Raw genomic sequence first — 13,285 nt, 5'->3', positions numbered from 1 at the left:
AAGGTTTTCACAAAGATTGAGTGATTAAAAGGTTTTCACAAAAAGTTTTAAAGGTGCAAGATAAGTAGAAAAGGCCTAAGTATACAAATTGAACCTTCAAGGGGAGGTGGACTACAAAGAATCACTTAATAACCAAGCCCTCTCAAGTAGGAATCACTAAGCCCTTACCACTTTTCTTACAAAACAATTTTGACACTACCAAGTGTGTGTGTGCACGCACCCCTAGTAGGCAAAATAAGCCTTCTAAACGTTTTTGGAAACAAAGGATAAAAATCCTAGACAATTATACTAGTAAAGCTATAAAGCATGCAATGGAAAGCAATTTAAAACATACACTAGTCGAGGTCCTAGTGAAGGTTTTCAAATCACCTTCTCTACACGAACTAAAAACCAAGTTGTAGAGGTTTAATAATGGCCAAATACAAACCAAATGGGGAAGAGGAATGGCCTAAAACAAAGAGGCCGAAAGCAAGAAAACAAAGTAAAAGATGAAAGCAAGAAATTTAAGTCTTCAAAACTCCTTCTCTTTGGCTCCTTCACAAATAGCAAACGTGTTAGCACCTCTCCAAAGTGTTTACTCTCCTTTTGGTTTAGTGAAAACCCTTCCAAAGGCTAGGTTGGGTTTTGGTTCACTCCTCCACTCAATCCACCAAAGGATTGCTACTTTGCTAGTTAGGTGCTTCACCTACAAGTCAATGAGAACAACCAAGAGCAAGAGTTCCAAAAATAAAAACTGAAAAGGCTAATTATGAAAGGCTAAACTCAAATTGATTAAGATGAGACAAAACAAAAGAGGTCAAAAGAAAGACAAGCAAAAATTAAGACTCAATCAACAAAAGATAGCACTCAAAAGAATAAACCTAGAATGGCACTAGAATGGGTTTGTGTTTAAGTTTCACTTGTTTAAATCTTTTAGAATTTTCGGTCCAGCCAAGGTATAAGTCCCAAAATAAGTCCAAAATGGTCAAGTTCCAGCTCCAATGCTAAGGTATTTGGTCCAAGTCCACAAGTCAAGCAACAAGTCCTTTTTTGTCCAAGGTATATATTTTTTTTGTTCTTGTTCTTTTTGGGTTCACGGCCTTTTGCTTTTAAATTGTCCTTGGGTCCAATTTTTTTTTTTTTAATTTTCAGTCCAAATAGTTGCTTAGGTTTTGCACTTGTGGTGGCACAAAAATTAGGTCAAAAATATGTAGCATAGGATCAAGACAAGTGGCGCATCCTTAGAGGTTCTTTAAGGAATATTTTTGAGTGGAATTGGTTTTGTACTATTTAGGTCAAGTTGTTTTAGCACAAAAATATCCAGCACCTCTTAGATTCTTTTAGGGTTCTTGGCAAACAATAAATCAACTTAAACAAGTGAAAATGCAAGGGTAAGGTGGGCGGTTTTTTTTTTTCTAGCATGTGCAAGAAGGTTCACACATGGAAAATCATGGCAACATAGAACATGCTAGAAGCTATTAGCATGCATGAATGACCTAGATAGGAATTCTATATGACACGCCCACTTAAGATGTATGCATCATGGTATTTTTCATGTTTTCATGCAAAGTGTTTGGGCACATATATGGAAAATATGTAAGACAAAATATAGGAAGTAAAAGTGACAAAACAATAGGTAGATTCAAAAAGAAAAATGCATGAACATGTAATATTCAACCTAGCATAGAAATATGACAACCTAACAATGGAACCTAAAACATGGAAGGTTCAAGGAAAACAAGTATGAACCACACAAAAAAATATTCGGTCAAGAGAGGAGAAGAAGAGAAATGACCGAATACAAAAAAATAGAGAACAAACAAGACTCAAAGGGAAATAAGGAAGGAAAACATTTACCCTTGAAGAACCATGGCTCTAGATACCACTTGATGGAAGGTGGCTTAGTTCCATGCACGCCCTTGATCTTGGTTCAACAAGGAGACTCCAAAAATGGTGGAAGAATGGTGGCGGAAGCACAAATAGATGATGGTGAAGATGGTTTGCTCAAGGTAGTATCATCCAAGTGTAGGATGAGACCTAAGTAGGGTTTTGCTTTTATGGTGGAGATGGGAGGAGGTTAGCCAAAGGCAACCTAGAACTATGGAAAGGTTGGTGTTTAGGGTGGTTGAAGGTGGCGCACAAGGTGAAGGGAAGGTGTTTGGTGGAGGTGATGCTCCTTTTGGCTAGCTCACTTCACTAGGGTGGTGAAGGCCAACCAAGGAAGGCCAAGCTCACTCACTCACGGTGGTTTAGGGAGGAGGAGAAGGGAGGGGCCGTGGAGTTCCTAAGACTAAGGAGAATGACAATGAGGCAAGAATGCACACTCAATATCACTATAATCCAAAGTATCTACAAGGAGCTAGACTAGGGGAATATATAGGAAGGCTTGCATTTAGGGTTGCATTTAGGGTGAGTGGCCGAATTTCACTAGGGAGAAATGCACCCTAAATGAAATGCCAAATGCAACCCTAGATGCTACTTGGTGGCCAAGTTTGGCATCTTTAAGGGTTTAGGTTGGCTACAACAAGGTGCATGATAAGTCCATGCAACCTTGGCCCTCCAATTGGGCCTAAGCCTACCTAACACCAAAAAAATGACCAAACAACACCACTAAGTGTGCGTCACCTCCTTAATGGATGCACCCTAGCCCAATTAAAATCCTAAGCATCTAAATTACCCCAAAATACAAGGGCAAAATGGGAAATACAAAGAAATAAACCCTAGGACTAAAATACCCCAAAATACAAGGGTAAAAATGGAATAAAGCAATAAATTCTATACTACTCAAATTAGCCATAGTCATGAACCATGTGATGGGTCTCACATGAAGTGAAGTACCAAGGATGGTCCTCCATCAGGAGTAGTATAAGAAGTAGGACTAGGAATAGTCCACTCCTTCTTCACTATATCTTGAAGCTGAGAAATCTTTTTTTGAAAATTGTTTTTTTGCTCATTTTCAACTTCATGATTAGTGGTAGCATTAAGATAAAAGTCAAGATCTTTATGCATAAAGAAAGTATTTTTCAATGGTTGTTTGATGATAAAGTAACTCTCTTTAGTCACAAGTTCTTTAGAGGAGGCCCCTTCATCCTCACTCTTCCCTAATAAATCTTTTTCTTTTCTTTCTTTCTTTCTTTTCCTTTTCAGTTGTTTTTGATCATCAAACACTTGGGGTGGTGTTAAAGGATGAAAAACAATTTTTCTATTTTTATGAGTGAAGGATATTTTGTTAGTAAGACCATCATGTATAGTTTGTTTGTCAAATTGTCATGGCCTACCTAGAAAAATATGACAAGCTTCTATAGGGATCACATCACATAAAACTTTATCTTTATAATCTCCTATAGAAAACTTGACCTTCACTTGTTGATTTACCTCCAATTCCTCATCTTCATTGAGCCAATGAAGTTTATAAGGTTGAGGGTGAGAAATGATGGTAAGAGCTAACTTGTTAACCAACCTTGTACTACAACAATTAGAGAACAAGCTCTTTTGGACACTAAACATCTTGTATGAAATATGTTCTCTCTTTGTGATAATGAAGTGGGACAAGGTTGGCTTCCAAGAAGCCTTTTGACCATAAGAAGATCACCATCAACAGGATAAAGTTTTTCTATTTTCTCTTCTTGGTCACTAGTTTCCTCCTCATTCTCACTAGAAGAAGATGAAGATGATAAGGACTCTTCACTATAAATGTATTTACCCCTAAGTATCATGGTCTTTTTGGTGGGGCATTGAGAGGCAATGTGACCTCTTCCTAGACACTTAAAACATTTTATTTCACTTTTCCTTGAGCCAGTGTGTGAAGTGATCTTTTTCTTTTCCATATCTTTTTCATTTTCTTGAGTTTTAGAGGGATTTTCTTTAGAGTAACTCTTGAATGAACTTCCCTCCCTCTTGAGATCTTCCTTGATATAAGATTTAGAGTTGGTATTTTTAGAAGATTTTCTAAGTTGTTGTTGTTCTACCTTTATACAAAGTTGGACCAAGTCATCAAGATCCCTATAAGGGATCTATTCAACTCTATCTCTTATATCAAAGTTAAGACCACTCAAGAATCTTGCTATGTTCAATCTTTCCTCTTCCCTTATACCAACCCTCATTAGATACAACTCCATTTTTTGTCTATATTCCTCCACACTCATATTCTTTTGTTGGAGTCTTTGGAGATTATCCATAAGCTCTCTACTATAATAAGAAGATATGTGTCTTCTTCTCATAACACTCCTTAAGTCATTCCAATACTCAATGGATGGATCATTATGGAGTCTCTTTTCCCTAACTAAGGTTGTCCACCAATACATAGCTTGTCCTTGGAAAGCTAAGGTGGCTAAGGGAACTTTTCTTTCTTCCCTTACTTGGTGACAAGTGAAAATTTGCTCCACTTTCATTTCCCAATCCAAGTAAGCATCCACATCCTCTTTGCCATGGAAGGAAGGGAGATCAACTCGTGATTCCCTAACCTTTGGCTCTCTTATGACTCTCCTAGGAGTAGGTTGATAGTAATCATCCAAATTTAAACTTCCTACTTCCTCTAGACTTGTGGAGCTATGGGAACTTTTATGACTTTTTTTTTTGTTTTAATTTTTCCAAAAATTTTGCTTCTAGTTTCTTAACCTTTTGTATTTCCTCCTCAAGTAAAGCAAGTTGTAATTCTTTTTCAATTATTTCTTTTACCTCTTGCTTCCTCCAAAGTTTTAGTGATTTCAACTCTTTGGAAAAATGAGAAAAACTTTTTGGAGAGTCCAAATCACTATTACTTTGAGAATGATTACTCATGGTTAAGTTTCAAGAAGATTTTAATATGCAATGGAAAAAGAAAATGTTTTTGGAATTTTCTAGGAACAAGACTAGCACTTGGAGGTCTAAGTATACAAATTGCACTATCAAGGGAGGTGAGCTACAAGGAGCCACTTAATAACCAAGCCTTTTCAAGTGAAAATTACTAAACCTCCTTATGGTAATCTCAATTCCACAAAACTTTTCACAAAATCTTTGATGCTTTATGATTTTCAAAAGTTTTTCTTGTCTCCTATCTATACTGAGCAATTAAGAATTACACAAGCTAGTCGAATCAACCAAATACAGCAATTAAAGACAATTAAACAATAGAAAGATCAAAGATTAACAAGCTAGTCAGTTTTCTAAGTGGAAGCTTGAAATCATATGAAATTTTCAAGCCACTTCCACTAGATCTACAGGTGAGTGATTTATAGGGATTTAGATATACCTGACCAACTTCTTAATACTCCCTCCAAGCTATTACAAATTGATGGAATTAAAGAAAAATAAAAAGAAAAATACAAATGTACAAAACAGATTTTAGTGACGAAATTTCAAGAGATTTAGCAACGGATTTAGTGACAAATTTTCCAGCCACCACTTTCTTTCACTAATCCGTTCCTATTCTTGAAGTCCTTGGTTATCCTCGCAACCTTCAGAGATTAAACAACAAAAACACAGCAAAACAATGGCTCCTCACAATGATTAGTAAGGTTCACTCTTCTGATGGAAAATTTAGAAATTTAGGTCACCAAATTAGGTCAAATTTTAAGTCCTTTGGTCTTAGACCTAGCAATACTCCTCTCCTAATCTTGTTGAGTCAATGTTTGATTCTCTTGCAAGGATTTGAGGCCACTTCCAGCACTGGAATTTTTTTTTTATAAAGAAAACTTGACAAGAAACAAAAATCTCAATTAGCAAAGCCTATACCAAACAAAGAATCAAGTGTATGTTGGCAAGACTCAAAGATAGCCAATGAAATAAAACTGAAAATTAAGACTCTCAAGAAAGCTAGCACTCAAAAGGAATGTCTTAGAAAGGCACTAGAATGGATTAAGAAAACCAAAAAAATTAGAAGACAACACAAAGAGAATTAGTAGTTGCTTGATTCCAAACAATGCTTGTTGATTTGTGGTTTTGCTTATCTTTTGTTCTTCTCGGGTTTTGTATCTTTTTTTATATTTTTTATTCTTTCAATTTTGTTTCATCAATCCAGAGAAGTAATTTTTCCTTTTACATCCACAAATAATGCAACAAGTTTAAAACAACCGGATCAAAAGTTTTCAAGCAACTACAAGTAAAAACTCAAAGTTTAATGCACTAGTTCATGCCTTGGCTTCAGATTTCTTTTTGCTTTGCCTTTTTTTTCTTTTATATAACAAATTGAGATCAAATGTCTCTGTTTTTACTCTGTTTCCAGCAATTCAAATGATCCAAAATTTTGTTGAGATGAACCAAGACAAGTCACTAGATCAATGAGTTTTTTTTTTACTTTCTCAAACAAGAATTTCAATAACACTATTGGAAGAAAATTAAAAATTTGAAAAACTCATCAAAACATAATGGAAACCTAACTCTAAAGAATTCACCAATGATCTAATAGTGAATATGAACTCAAATTTGCAAAGAAAAAGCACTCAAACAAAGGTACATATGGTGAAACAAGTCTCGGTCAAAGACTAAAAAAAATGACTCAAAATTTTTCAGCACTAGATTAACAAGCACATCTTGAATTATATATGACATTTGAAGGAATTCAAACATGACTTAGACAAAACTTAAGATTCAAAAATTTAAAAGACTTACATGCATAGAATTAAAATGACCGAATCAAACAATCAAGATGAACAATGACTCAAACAAATGAAAATTGGCACAAGTTTCCTAACACAATATTGATTGCGGATTTGAATCAAAATGCAATCAAACACTTGGATCTATGAAAATTGGTTTCAAAAATTTATAGATCCACAAGGAAACTCAAGATGTAACACATTCAAACACAAAAATCAAGAAATCAATCGATAGAAGTGTCACTTAACCTTCAAGGAAGATAACCTTTCTCTTGATACCAAAAATGATGGAAGTAGGTAGGTGAAGTGAAGCTTGATCTTTCGTTTCCTTCTCCACTAGCTTGGATCTTCTTCCTTGATCAATGAACACAAATGAATGGATGACTTGAGAAGGAGAATTGGATGGTTTCCCTAAGCTCAGATGGAAGTATCCTAGCTAGAGAATCAAAAGAAAGCCCACAGACAAGGCTTAGGAGAGGTGAATTTCCTAAGGCTAAGACTAGGCCTTTTAGGTGATTTTGAGAGAGAGACTTGGCTAAAAATTTTCAGAAATATCATTAAGCATTCAAAGTGTTTACACAATGAGAGAAACAAGCATTTATAGGGAATTGTTCAAGGAAAGTGGCGCCACGACCATGTGCTCCAAAGTGGCGCCAAATTTGAATTCAAATTCAAGTTTGAATTCAAATTTGGACGTCCCACATGTGCAGCCATGTGCAGCCCCCACCTTCTAGAATCCTTAATTACATTTGAAAGTAATTTAGGGTTCATTTGAATGATCACATGTGCAGCCACCTTTGGCACAAATTATGTGACTCAAATGTAACTCTAATTACTCCTAAATGTAATTAGAATTCTATGATTTATGTCTAATACTTATTCTTCTTAAATTCCTATTCTAATGGCCTAAATATAATGGCCAACCAAATATAATTGAAAGGAAAAATTACAAGAAGTAAAATGAGCCCAATATTGGGTACCAAAACCCAAAGGCCCATGGAGCCCAAAACTAGGCCCAATAAGCCAATGGCCCAAGAATGCTATTCTAAGGGGTCCAAAATATAAGACCAAAATATATGAAACCTATACTATTATAATATATACAAAATAGAAGGAAATGGCTATCTTAAAGTGTGGCCCATGTAGAGATCAATTTGGGCCTTCAAGCCTCGCAGGCCCATTGGACTTTGACTGGCCCAAATCTTCATGTCTAGCCCATTCCTCTTAGGTCCTTCAAGATGTCACCTCTTACCTTCCTAGGCATGATTCCATCAATATGTATTGGGATAGAATGGATGTCACTAAAGAGAAGTAAGAAAGGCAAGAGAAAAGATTTAAGAGAAAGAAAAAAGAAAGAAAGAATAGAGGTAGAAAGGAAAAAAAAATCATGCAAAATCTCAAAGGTTTTTGTAAGATTGTTTTATGAGTGAATTACATGTAAATTTTACTAAAAAGTTTTACAAAATCTAGTATTCAAAATGATCTATTAAAATCTCTACATTTTTAATACCAATAGATTTTTTTAAGTAAAAAAAATTAATTAAATACTACTAGATTTTGACAAACTCTTTAAAAAAATTTGTTTATATTAATTGAATATTAATAGATTTTGATATATTCTTAAAAAAATCTTGATTGTCTTGATTAAATATTACATGACTCTTTTATATTAAAAAAAGTTTTGATCTGATACTACAAAACTTTAAAAACTCATTAAAATCCTAATCCATTATACCCTTAAATTTGAAAAATAATAGTTTTGATCCATTATTTTTTGAAATGCAGTGAATTTAGTCTCTTACGACTCAAAATGAAAATATTGGATAAAGGATGAAATCTAAAAAATTTCGAAATATGACGTACAAAATCACTATTTTTAACTTTAATTTTGATCCTTTATTTTACTTTCATTTGTTATCCTTCTTTAATATGAGGACCAAAATCAATAGAGATTAAAATTAATTTTGACTAAATATTGAAAGACTTAAAACATATTTTATCCTTTATTTTACTTTCATTTTTTATTCTTTTCTTTTTAAAACGAATTTCCTTATTTATTTTATTTTCATTTCTATTTTATTATGCTCGGTTTTCTTTTCGGATAAAACATTAAAACTAATAAGAGGTTAAATTGGACCAACGTAACCCCAATTTTCGTCATTAATTGTATTCTGTTCTATTAATATCAAGCAATTTGGAGCCCTGAAATCACTTTACCCACATTCCTGTTTCTGTTTTCTTTTCTCTTTAGGGCTAATATGAGCCCATTTTTTTCATTTTATTTTTGTTTCTATGATAGCATTGAAAAAAACTATTTGGGCCTCTGATTTACCCAACCATATGCAAAAATAAAAGAAATTCTGGCCCATATTGATTATTGACCCACACTTCTTCCAGGACCGTATTCCTTATTTATTTATTTATTTGTTTGTTTGCTTGTTTTATTCTTATTCCCTCCAAAAAAAAGAACAAAAACAAATGTTTCTTGGTGGTTTATTTATTTTATTTTTAAGAAGAAGAGGGAATAAAGTTGTGAGATTGGAGAAAGCAAGGGAACAGAATCAGAGTTAGGTAGTATAAATATATTGTTTTTTTTAAAGATAGAAAAAATTATAAAAATGGACGCAATGAGGATTAAACCTAGATTTTCATCCTTTTAATTGCCTTAATTCTTCTCTACCCAACCACTAGACTAATCCTATTAACTCAATCACTTTGTTTGATAGTTAAGAAATTGAGAGGAGAGAATAAAAATAAAGATGACATTGGTGCATGTGAAATTGGAGAGAAGAAAATTTTAAAGTTGATGCCTCTCACGATTATAGATTTTATTGATGAATCTGAGGAGAAATAGGCTTGAAATTTGTAAATATAGTTTACTTTTCTAAACTACCCTCCTTTAATATGTAAAAGTTTAGGTTATAGTGCTTGATGAGGTCTTATATTCTTGATCAAACTAATGTTAAAAAGAATTATAATGAAACATATATTTATAATTTTAAAAGTAATCAAGCTCGTAATTAAATTTAGTTTTAAAATATCTCTCGAGGTTTTCAAGAAAAACTTTGAATAAAATAGAGTAATCAATTACTAGGGATGGCAATGGGGCCCATGTGGGCGGATAATAATAAACCCGCCCCCGTCCCGCTAGATGAAAATTGGTCTCATACCCACTCTATATCCGTATGAGTATTCATTAAGCGGATATCCATGAATTTCTTGAATACTCGCGGATATCCATGGATATCCATGGATATTTATAATTTTTTTAAGAAATTAAAAAAATTATATTACAAATAATTTTAAGTTTATATTTAATGTAATTGAAATATTAAAAATAAAAATTCAATGTTAATTTTGAATTTGTATTTAACGTTAATTTTGTTGAAATAATAATAAAAATGCAAGATAATCAATAACTTAAAATACATCAATCTCACAAGTAAGTTAAAGTCTCATCACAAAGCTACAATAATTCAATCTTATAATTCCAAATGAAAGTAAACAACTTAAAATACATAAATTTTATTGATCTAATCAAAGATAGAAAATTAATCAAATTACATCCAACATAATCCTATAACATGCTTAACACATGTTGGTAACTTCATCAACCTCACTTTTGTAAGAAAAAAAGATGAGAGAGTGTAGTTTTAGAGTTATGTGGTACAAGGATAATTAGGATATTTAAGAAATATTATTAAACGGGTACCCGCGGGTATAGATATCATCATACCCACCCCTGCCCCGTTTATAAACGGGCAAAAAGTTATCCGTCCCCATTATCCGTGGGTACCCAATTAGCTTATCCATTTATTATCCGTATTGGATTTTACCCGCAGATACCTGCGGGTACGTGTATTTTTACCATCCCTATCAATTACATTAGGCAATTTGAAATATGGAAACTCTTAAACCTGGTTGTTTTAATTGATCAAGTTTTCATAATCAATAACATAATTTACTTTTGAAAAGTAAGATTTTATAAATTTGTTTTGTTAATCAATTATCATGTTCTCGTAATCCATTACACAAGACATTTTTGAAAACCTTAGTAGTATTTTTTGTGTTACACAATCACTACAATAAAATAATTATGCTTTTAGTGACATTTAATATTATTTTTAGTAATTATAAAAATAGTTGTAAAACATGTACTCATAATTGTTTTGTATGTCAGTAAAGATCTTTAAAATGGTTAAAAAAATGTATAAATTTTGGTAAAGACTATTATAATGATCGAGAAAAATATATAAATTTTTATGATTTTTTTACTGGCATTTAATTTTTTTTTTGCTATTATCACTAAAAGCTTAACAAATGATTCATAACTTCTATATTCTTTAATTACCTTATCTCTAGTCAATGTGAGACTTGTAAGATAAGGATTGTTTTCTACTTATATATTCTTTAATTTTCTTATTTTTAGTCTCAAGTTTTTCTTTAAGAAATGATTCCTAGCTTATATACTTTTTAATTGCCTTATCTCCTAAGAGATGTGAAACTTGTAAGATAAGAATTGTTCTCCAATAATTATATATTCTTTTGGTAATGATGGGTGATCTAATACCAACTTAAAATAATGAATTATGGGACTAACTCAACCCTATAAAATCAACTAATAAGATGATAATTATCATCTACTTATATATTATTTAGTTATCTTTTCTTTAGTCGATGTGAGATTTAAATTTTTTCCAATAAATAGTTATCACTAATAGTAAATTTTAGTATAATGTAAATACATTTTTAGTGGTCTATTATATATTAGTCATTAATATTTTTATTAAATAATAAAATAGAGATAATTAATTTATTATAATTAAATAGTCGTCGCTAGTAATAAATTTTATTGATGTGAATTATCATGTTTTCGTAATCAATTACACAAGACTTTTATTTCATTTGTATAAATATGTATTTTGTTTCCTGATTCACTATCTATATATATATATATATATATATATTAAGATTTGTTTTATACATATGATGTTATACATGGTTTGATGTATTAGAATCATATTGTATGATGCATAATTTCTGGATGATGCATAGTTTCTGAAGAGTCATCATATAGATCTAATAAACTCTTGTATAACATGTATTGCTAACAACATGTATGCTTGCTCTAGTACATATGTTTAATATGCTTTGGTACACATATATGATAAGCATGTTATTTTTTTCCTTTTCTCTATGATATAATGACAAAAATGTTTTGTTATTTCAATAAATCAAATCATAAGTTTATCATATTAAAAAAGAGGAGATTGTTGATTCAAAAACTTCTATGAACGTTCATCACCCTAATTTTGATGATAATAAAATTATAAATTTGAATGATTAATATTTGACTAAGTTATTTGAGGAAGCATGCATCCAAGATGTAGAGGGAATAAAGACATAAAAATATTTTATTAAATAACATCTTCTACCATCACATAAAAATGAAACAAGTGTAATATATAGTAATTATAATAGTTATCGTCTGCATGCAACGTCCAATGCATTGTGATGAGCACCTGTCTCCTACAGATGTTTACAACTCCAAAGCTTGTTTGAACATTTCAAGCCATTAAAAGTCATATTCAAATATTCAAAAACTCTAACTGATAAGCACTTTGATAATTTGTTGATGCTATAAATGTTATTATACTTTATTTCCTCTTTTGTGATTGTGTACAAAATGGTATAATACGTTTGAACCAAAATGCAACATCTAAAAAATAAAAGTCAACTACAAAAGAATTATCAACATATACAATAGTGCATTCAAAACTTATTGCTCTTTGTGTCATTCCTTTTTAAGACAAAACATTTATGAAACTCTGAAGCATTTGAACACAAGTATAAATGACCATATTGTGAAGATCAAAGATCACCTTTTAACCGGCCAAGAAAAATAGGCTTTCACTAACATATATATCTCTGAAGCCTATAAATACAAGAATACTTGAAAAGAGTAGAAGAAGTTTGAGTGAATGTCGTATAAATGCTTTCTAGTTGTGCCAAAACTTTGTAAAAATCTCACCAAGTGTATAAGTCTTGTGTATTATCATCCATATCAGAGAATAACTTAGGTTTTAGCTTGAGTTCTAAGTTTCTAAATTTACATATTCTCTTTGTGAGAGTCTACCTTAAGCACTCTACCTTTTCTAGTTGTAAGCCTAAAAAAGCTAGGTAACGAATATTGCAACATGTTGTGAGTTAGTCAAAAGTGGCATAAAGAATACTTGTTATAGTCAGAAGTTGAAATAAAGAATACTTGTTTGTAAAAGTTTCCAAGATAATTGAATCCTTCAAGTTTGGAGGTAATTGGACTTAGCTTGATAGGCATTGTCGAGTAGCTATCTAAAAACAAATAGATATTTCCCTTAAATTTGCAATCTACGAATTAAATTAATTAGGTCCTTTTTCTCATAAATACAAATCAATTGAATTAAAAATTATCACGCAATGTTAGCAAGGAAATTTTAATAGAAAAAACTAAATCACAAAATAAAATTAAGAATGCAACAATAAAATTTAAGAAATTTCAATTGAAAAAACATCAACTCAAGATTTTAATTCTTATAATAAAATCCTCACAATTCAACATAAAACTTGAATTCAAGCGTCTTCTCATCAACATGAATCTAAATTGAATGTAGATTTAGATCTAGATCTAAGAATTTCACAAAAATATAATTAACAATCACATATCCTAATTTCTAAAAATTCAAAAATGATCA

This window comes from Cajanus cajan, chromosome 11 (genome assembly GCF_000230855.2).
Source record: "Cajanus cajan strain Asha chromosome 11, NIPB_CcT2T_4, whole genome shotgun sequence".
Classification (NCBI taxonomy): Eukaryota; Viridiplantae; Streptophyta; class Magnoliopsida; order Fabales; family Fabaceae; genus Cajanus; species Cajanus cajan.
The sequence above is the reverse complement of the archived record's forward strand: the minus strand, read 5'-3'. Positions refer to the sequence as shown.